Source organism: Cricetulus griseus, unplaced genomic scaffold (genome assembly GCF_003668045.3).
Source record: "Cricetulus griseus strain 17A/GY unplaced genomic scaffold, alternate assembly CriGri-PICRH-1.0 unplaced_scaffold_513, whole genome shotgun sequence".
In the NCBI taxonomy this organism is placed as follows: domain Eukaryota; kingdom Metazoa; phylum Chordata; class Mammalia; order Rodentia; family Cricetidae; genus Cricetulus; species Cricetulus griseus.
This window is the reverse complement of record NW_023277268.1, coordinates 7503-17177: the sequence shown is the minus strand read 5'-3', so window position 1 is coordinate 17177 and position 9675 is coordinate 7503. Positions and strand designations below refer to the sequence as shown.

The window sequence follows — 9675 nt, the reverse complement described above, 5'->3', positions numbered from 1 at the left end:
ACCCTCAGAAGGCTGGCCAGCAAGGAAGGAGTTGTCAAGGTGGATTGCAAAAGGTACTAGAAAATAGGTACCTCAACTCCTAAGAGAGTTGGATTATAAAGGTACTGGAAAAGGGGTGCCTCACCTCCTAAGAGTTGGATTGAAAAAGGAGTACCTCAACTCCTGAGAGAGTTGGATTATAAGGCACTGGAAAAGGGGTGCCTCAACTCCTGGGAGAGTTGGATTTGAAAGGTACCATAAGGTTGCCTCAACTCATAAGAGACTTGGTTTGAAAGAGAGAAAATACACAGGGAAATTTTAAAGAGACAGGGTTCTGGTAAAATCTCATTTTAAATTTGGATTAAGCAATAATGCTAAGAAAAATATTAAAGAAATATGGGAAATCATCTTCTGAGGAATGCCTCCCCTGTGAGCTGTGCACAAGCAGCCAGCTGCCCCAGCTGCCCATGCCCTTGTCCACTCGAGCCTGCTGCAAGCTCCAGTCAGCTGGCAACAATGTGGTGTGCACTGGCTGGCTGGGGAAGTTGACTCCAGAGAAAATATTGCGGCAGTATGCTTGGAAGAAAGGCTGGTTTATCCTGTGGAGTGGTAAGATGAGTGGTGACCCAGATGTTCTAGAATACTATAAGAATGAACACTCCAAGAAACCCCTGCAGATCATCAACCTAAACTTCTGCATGCAGTTGGATGTAGGCCTGACCTTCAACAAAAAAGAACCCCAAAGGAGTTTTGTGTTTGATATCATCACCAATGAGTGCACCTTCTACCTGGTGACTGAGACAGAGGCTGACATGAATAGGTGGGTCCAGAGCATCTGCCAGATCTGTGGCTTCAGTCAGACTAAAGAGAGCACTAACACCCTGAGAAAACTTTCTTCAGTCAACCATAGTCTCTGCTCTTCTCCAGCTGAGTTCAGCAGCTCCAGTCAGCACCTTCTCCAAACAAGGAGGTCCTCAGCCCTTTCACACTCTAGCCAGCCCACTGTATCAAGCCACATCCATCCTGCCTTGTCCACCAGTAAACCTCAGGAGTATCAACACTTGCACCAATGCATAAGCCAAAGGACAGAAAATGCCAGAAGTGCCAATTTTTCTCAGATCACCAGACATAAGAGTGACACAGCCACACAAAACCTTGCCCAGGGCAATAGACACTGTATCAGCAGAGTCAGTGGTCAAGTCCATGGCTTCTATAGCCTTCCCAAGCCAAGCAGACAATTCAAAGACCATGCTTTTGGCCTTCACCGTAGCCACCCTATGGAGAACCTCACAGTTTCTGAGGCAGACAATGAGGATGTGTACACCTTCAAGGTACCCAGCAATACCCTTTGTGGGGAATTTGGAGACCTCCTAGTGGACTCAGCCATAGCTCCCCCACCACAGCACCCCAGGACACCTCAGTGGGGCAGCCCTCAACAAAGACCTCCAGTCAATGACTACAAACACCCAGCACAAGGCGCAGAAACCATCTGCTTGGCTACTAAATCCCCAAAAAGGACAATCACGGGTCAATCAGACAGTGGCAGCTCTGATGACAACTGTGTGCCTATAAACCCAGATTCTTCTACTCTGCTGGAAATGGAGCAAACAGGGGACAATTCCCACAGTGCCTACATCCCCATGAACACAGTGCCCCATCACTTTGTCACACTAGGCTACCCATCCACAGCGCTTCCTATTCATAATGTCTCCAGCCAAGAAAGGGAGATCCAGCCACCCCCAATTAATCGAAACCTCAAGCCTGGCCGAAAAGCAAAGCCACAAACCTGAGAAAGAACACTGTCATCAATGAGGTCCCTTTCAAGTCACCTGTCACCAAGTCTTGGTCCTCCCAGTACTGCCATTCCATCTCCACAAATAATATCACCAACACAGACTCCAGAGATAGCGAGGAGTACTATGTCCTTATGCAAAACCCAATGTCTTCATCCCCTGTACCCAGTGGCACTAACCACCCAGCTCTAAAATAGTACTGGCAATGAGAATTACATAGCCCTGGACTTCTAGCCAGTCTCTCTGGGCCCTCATTGCAAGCCATCCACATCATCTGTCACATCAGATGAAATAGTAAAATATGTCCAAATAGATAAAAAAAGACCCAAGCTCTACAAAAGACCATACAAAAATGGACAAAGATCCAGCAGTCCTCAAGACCCTCCATAGATGCCAAGCTATGGTAAGGATGGCCATGCCATGACACTGCCTCTCCTTTGTGAGTTTTGTTCAAAAGATGTATGTATGTTCTGTATGTATGGTGTGTTCACACACTTGTGTAAGAAGTGTGAGCGTAAATCTGTGACTGTTAACAAAAGAATGCTATTGTGTTGTTTTTGAGTTGTTTAATTGCTGGGGAAGGAGCAACAGTTGTTAAAGTACAGTTACTTGGGAGGGGAATTTCTGCTTTTGTTTCCACGGATGATAAAGAACTGTGGATGCCATCCTGACTGGCATGGTTTCATGGGGCAAGAACCACTAAAGCAGTGGCTCAGGTGACCCAAATATTTGTTTTCTTTTTAATTTGGTTGATTAGAAATGGTAATGATCACAGTCAATCACTTTTTAAAGGAAAAAGTTGGAATAGGATATAGAAATGATACTTTGTATTGGAATGGATCCTCATTTGTTGATACTTTGCATTGGAATGGATATTCATTGGTTGATATTAGTTAGGTTTTCTAGATATATAGATATTCTTCAAACCCTTCAAAGACCTATGGAATATATGGCATTTAAATGGTTTAGGGTTTTTCTTGACAGTGAGACACAACTGCTCCTGGCACACCAATTACATCTGAGAAGAAGATGGGTATCAAAGAAACTCGTTATAGAGTTTGCCTTTGACGTGGCATGACTGGTCATTTTGGCAAGAAGCTGCTCTTGACTGAAGTGTTTGACAAACTAGACATGCAGGAAAATAAAGATGGACAGTCCTAAAGGGTTCCTGCATCATGGAAGAATCTGCCAGACTTTCTACAGGAAACAGAACAAGTGTCACTGACAAACTGCCAATGCATGTGGACAATTTCAAATTTCTTGCTTTGCTGAGAAGTCTGCCAGACACACTGTGGCCTGTAGGCTAGATGGATGCCAAGAAACTTTGGGTGACTGTCTAAGAAGCAAGATGTCTCTGTCAGTTCTAGAGTTTGTATATTATCCTTCTATGGTCTTTGATGGAGTTGAAGACAGATAGTTATAGTAATGCACTAAGATAGAATGGTTAAAATCTTATAGTTCTTACTTGATAACTGTTTTGTTATATATAAAGTAGTGGGAGATGTTGGGACTCAGCCCCAACAGGGTCTCTAAGAGTTGTTTTCCGGCATAACCACAGGTACCTCCTGTTTATCTGACCTCACCCCACTAGCATCAATATCCTGTTGTGAACCCTTTCACCTAGGTTTTTTGTTAAGTTTGTATATAAGGCTGCTCCACAATAAAGGTGAGAGACATTCTCTCAGAAAATCAACTAGGTGTCCTGCGGTTCATCCAAGTCTCCAGGCTTTCACCCAGTAGTCAGACTTAGTTGTGTTGCAGGCACTCAGATTAGTTTATGGGTTAGCTTTAGGGTTCATAGTTAGGATTAAGGTTAAGGTTGGATTAGGATTAGTATTCAGGGTTCAGGGGTAGGATAAGGGTTAGGGTGAAGTTTAGGTTTCAGTGTTAGGGTTAAGGATAGGTTTAAAGGAAAATCAGGTGGTGGTGACTCAAACCATTATCCCAGTACTTGGGAACTGGGGACAGGAGTAATATGACTGGGTGTAGAGAGGAATATGATGTTGGAAGAGACATGGTGTGTTCTGTATTAAGGTTCCTAGACAGGATCTCTCTTGTTTGGTCTGAGGTTTCAGTAGAGGTATGAACTAGGGGCAGGTTTCTCTGCTTCTGTGATATTTCACCATTAACCCCTCTACTCTATCTGAATCCAGGTTTTCATTTTTTGTTTTGTTTTTTGAGACAGGGTTTCTCTGTGTAGCTTTAGAGACTATCCTGGCACTTGCTCTGGAGACCAGTCTGGCCTCAAACTCCCTGAGATCCTCCTGCCTCTGCCTCTTGAGTGCTGGGATTAAAGGTGTTTGCCACCAATGCCAGGCTCAGGTTTTCATTATTAAGACCAACTAGAATTAACACTACAATCTCCAGTCAGGAGCAGTGTGTCATAGCTAAACTATTGGGTAGAAGATTAGAATTGATAGCAATAGTATTAATGATATAAGGATTTACAAATCTTCTAACTTTATTGCTATATTTTGCATATGTTTGTGCATCAGAGAGACTGACCCAAGATACACAGATACACAGAAAACTATTTCACAGATTAACAACAAGATCAACAAAACCTACATAAACAAAGAAGTAAGTTATTGATCCTTGGGAACATGATGAATCAAAAATAAGTTGTTGTATGTTAAATCTGTACTATAAAATGAACACAATCCAATTGCAATGCACAACAATATATAACAAAAAGCTCATTACAGAGCTCCATTCACAAAAGATAAAAAATAAATAAATAAATCTCCATTCAGAGTTCAAATACTCAGAATATTCAATGGGATTATGAAAATATAGTACACAGATTGACATAATGACTTTTATTCTTACCATAAACATACAACAATCAAAATGTGCACAATGCTTGTATAAGAATAAGGAGAGTAGAGATAAAGCCAAGAACAACGGTCAGAAAATGTAGTAGATTATTAATCAAAAGAACAACAAAATTATCCACGAAAAGTGTGATCTTGACCAATGTTATCCTATGAATTTTCATGTGTATAGAGAGTAAATAAAAAAAGACTTCAAAACTCCAATCAAATTAACTCAAAGTGACCCTTAATCTGTTGTTTTCTGACCCTCCATCTACTGATAATTCTTCCAACGAAAGATGCCCCATGCTCTAGAAAGGAGGAGACTTCTATCTATGTCTCTGCACACCTTAATGCCTCCTGTGGTTTCAGGTAAACCCAGCCCCACTAATGCCCAATCCCAAAAATGACATGAAAGACTAATTAAAATCTGCTTCCTGACAAATGGATTGTGACTCAAGAAGTGTATCCTGACCTAAGTCCCTACCCAACACCATACGCACCTGAGATACCTCTGCAGACCAGTAGCAACTGTTGTCCCCTGGAACTAAACAGCACTGAATCACACTATTGTGGCTGGTGGTTGCAGAAATTAGAAAACATTCTAATTATGCATTGCTGAAAGAAATCAATCTTTCTACCATTTTCAAATTACTTGTAATATTTATGACAAAAAGCTGAAAGTGGAATTCAATATTGAGAAATTCTAGAAACCACACTGTCTGTGTTCCCACTGCAAACCAAAAGCGCTACCTGTGTGTGCACACTGGACAGTGATACTATAGGCATCATAGCCTCCCATGCCAGGGCTGCAGAGTTACCTTCTATCCAAGAAATCCACATACAGGGAGGCTCAGAGGACAAGGACAACTTCCAAGGTCACCATGTGGACCAAGAGAACCACAGTCTGTTTTATGGTACAAAGAAATTCCAGCAGAAATGAGAGGTCCTTGTGCAAAGCAGAGGGTGATTTTGGGCACATTCCATTATACACTCAATATGCAGTGCAACCAGCCCTTAACCTCATAGCTGGGAAATACTGCAGCCCACTGTATGTCACATTCAAACATTAAGTGTTGTTACTGTGTAAGAGTTGTTTAAGAAAAACAGGCCATTAATCAGAAAAGAATGAGGAGTCATGGTAGGGCTTGGAGACAGGGAAAGAGAACGTGGATATGATGTTGTTATGATCTAAAAAATTTACTTTGAAAGCTTGAAAAGAGCTTTATAGCCATGTACTCTAGAGAGTAGGGATTTTTCTTGGAGCACATCGAGGTTGTCTCAAATCTTTTCTCTCAGACTTACATCTTAACCCAGAAAAATAATTGTCTTCCTAGGCAGGGCATAATAGTTTACTCAGGTTTTTTTGTTGTTTAGCTATTGTAACTATAAAATTTGTTTTCAAGGTAAAATCTGTCCTTTATCCAGTTTCTCTTTTTTGTTTTTAGTATGAACAACATTTATTCAATTTTGCATAGAGCCTCATAGACCACAGCCAATGCTGGACACCCCATTGTTACCACTTAACACCTCACCAAATGAGACTAATAAGGTGTCCATGGTAACTTATTTGATGGGAGTGGACTCTTATGACAAGGTAATTGTCATCTAAACATGACATGAGAGAAGGGTCAATTTGCTTGACTAAGATCTTCAGGCTACAGAGCAGCCACAGCTACACGCAGCTTTGTGTTGGTGTGTCTTATTCCTGCTTGTCTCAGTCACAGCCTCCTGGGCCCTCTGAATCTCATGGACAATGAGAGCAAAGGCTTCCTCTACACCTTGCCGTGTCTTAGCTGAGGTCTTCACAAAGGGGACTCCCCACTTATGAGCCAGGATTGCTGCTAGCAGTGTCAGCATCTCCAGAAGTCACTAGGTCACACTTGTTGCCCACAAGTACCAGAGGCAACCGCTGCTTCTGATGCTGGCTGCAGCTGGACCATATCTGCTGCAGCTGGTCCAGAGATGAGGGGTCATCAAGAGCAAAGACACCCAGCACACCATCACCAGCTGCCAGGCACTGGTCACGCAGGGCCCTGAGGATATCCTGTCCCGCTGTGTCTAGGACATTCAGAATATAGCCACCATTGTCCAGGGCCACCTCCTTCCAGTAGGAATCCTGGACAGTGGGGTCATGTTCTTTCACAAAGCAGTGGTGGGTCATCTGAATAGTGAGAGCACTTTTACCAACACCACTTGCACCCAACACCACTACCTTGTATTCAGGAAGCTTCCTGCCAGCATCTTTGCATTGTTCCCAAGCCTCATGGCTTTCCTCTGGGGATCTGGTGCTCTGTGTGTTGAGGCTCAGGTCCAAGATGCTAGACATTGTTGGCAAAGCCATTCCCCAACAGTCAGCTCAAGAAAGAGATGTAAAACACAAGCACTATATCCCTGGATAGGCGGTCCACTGAGGGGCTGCAGGAAGCTCTCTATCCAGTTTCTTGATTGCTCTCATCTGTGGACCAGAGGAAATTCACAATCAGGAAAATCATGGATCATATAGAATTGATTACCTGTGAATTTGATTGAGTTCCAGATCAGGCTTTAAATTTACAAAGACAATCCTTGTGTCAAAACAAAACAAAAAAACAAACAAAAAAAAAACTACCAAAAAACAAAACATAAAAACAAACCCTGCCTCACGACCACAGTGTAGAGCCAAGCAATAGAGGCCATATTAGAGCAAACCTTTAATCCTTGCCCTTGGGAAGCAGAGGTAAGTGGATCTCTGTGACTCCAAGGACACCCTTGGCTATACTTGACTGATTTAATCTAAAAGAGAAACAGAGACAGGTGTTGGCACTCAAACCATATCCCAGTACTTGGGAGTTGGAGATAGAAGTAATATTCCTGCGTGGAGAGAGGAATATAAGGTGGGAGGAGACAGAAGCTCATTGTGTTCATTCTGAAGGTTCCTAGGTTCAAGATCACACCTTGTTTCTGAGGGTTCAGTAGAGATAAGAACTGGCTTCTCTGCTTCTCTGATCTTTCACCATTAACCCCTCTATTTGATGCCAGGTTTTTGTTTTCTGCCCAATAAAAATTATCAGTACAATCTCCAGTGTAGAGAACTGTGTCATAACTAAACTGTGGTGCAGAAGAGTAGAATTAATGGTAGTAGAACTGAGAGCATAAAGATTTCCCAATTTACCATGTTTATTCCTATGTTTTGCATGTGTTTGTGCATGAGAGAAAATGTTTTCTATATGTATACAGGATAGGAAATGTAGATAATTATGACCCGCTTGAGTGTCAGGATCTGGAATCAGGTCATCCCGCAAAAGAAAATGTGTAGAGATACCTGGCAAGATCCACAATATCTTTTATCTGATAAGCTAAAACTTTCCCCCAGATTAACAACAACAAGAACAAGAAAACATAAGCAAATAAGAAGTAAATGAATCATCCATAGAAACATAATGCATCAAAATTAAGTGTTGTATATGTTACATTTGCAGCAAAAATGAATGCAATGCAATAAAAATGCTCAATAATTTATAACAAAATACTGATTTCAAAGCTGCATTAACAAAACAATAAAATTAAAATATAAAATGGTACATTCACAGTGGAAATACTGAGAATGTTCAATGGGATTATGAAAACATAGTACACAGACAGATATAATATGACTTCTATAATTACCATGAAGCTACAACAATTAAAAATGTCTACAATATTTGTAAAAGAATAAAGAGTATGGAGAAAAAAAACAAGAACAGAGACTTGAAAATATAGTCAATTATTAATCAAAAGAACAAAAGAATTAGGCAGGAAAAGGGTGATCTTGACCAATTTCATCTAAATACCTATGAATCTGAGTGTATAGATATGAAATAAACAACGACTTCAAAACTCCAATTAAATTAACTCAAAGTGACTCTTATAATGCTGTTTCTGACCCTCCAGCTACTGATATTTCTTATGTTGAAGTCCATGCTCTAGAGCTCTCTCTCTGCAAAAGGAGGAGATTTCTTGCTATGGCTCTGAAGTCCTTTATGCCTCCTGTGATATTAGGGAAACCCAGACCCACTGAAGCCCAATCCCAAAACAACACGAATGGATAATTTATTATCTGATTCCTGCCACATGGATTATGGTGCAAGATGTGGTTCCTTCCCTCAGTACTTCCCTAATATCGTGTTTACATGAGAACTGCACAGACTATAAACTCCTTTTGTCCCCTGGAACTGAGATTCACTTAATCACTCTATTGTGGATGGTGGCAGCAGGAGGCAAAAGCATTCCAATCATGTTTTGCTAAGAGAAAATCCATATCACCATATTTCTGCAATTTTCTGAAATATTTGTAACATTTGTATGACAAAACTAAAATTGGAATGCAATATTCAGAAATTCTACGAAGCAAACTCTGTGTTTTCAAATCAGTGTTCCCACTGCACACCAAGTGCATTGACTGTCTGTGCACACACTAGAGGGTGATAAAAAAAGCATCATATCCTTCCATACTAGTCCTGCAGAGTCTCCTGCTATCCAAAAATCCTTATACAGGGAGGCTTAGTGGACATGACCAACAGTCCAGGTCACAGCATAGACAAGAGAATCACTGTCTGTCTCATGATCCATAGAAAATCCAGAAGAAATGACAGCTCAGCAGACCTGCTCTGGACACACACACACACACACACACACACACACACACACACACACACACACACACGATGTTATATCTTTTGTTCTTCCTTACATCTCCCTAGAGCAAAAGGAGAAGAGAAACCTGGAAAGAAACTTCAAAATACTTGCCAGAAGTACTCATGATTGCTAAGCCTTCCCAGAGTCCCTCAGATGCTAGGACCACCCAGCTGGGCCTAGAATATTAGCAGTCCCCCTACCAGGTGATGAGAGATCAAATGACACAGATACCACAGTCCTTCCAGCTCTGCACTTCCAGCCAAGAAAAAATGGGCCTAGTCAAGCATGAAAAACAATGCCATTTACAGCATGCACAAAATTGACTCCAAATGGATCTTACACCTAAGTATGAAATGTGAAGTGCATAACTTATAGAAGACACTAGGATTATTAGGCCTCTCCAAGTTTACCAACTTGACTTCCGCATGCACCAA

At 41.5% G+C, this 9675-nt stretch overlaps 1 pseudogene; it reads right to left on the bottom strand.

Moving 5' to 3' along the window:
* Positions 1 to 6238: 6238 nt before the first annotated feature.
* Positions 6239 to 6929, bottom strand: LOC113838091 (annotated as a pseudogene).
* Between the last annotated feature and the right edge of the window lie 2746 nt (positions 6930 to 9675).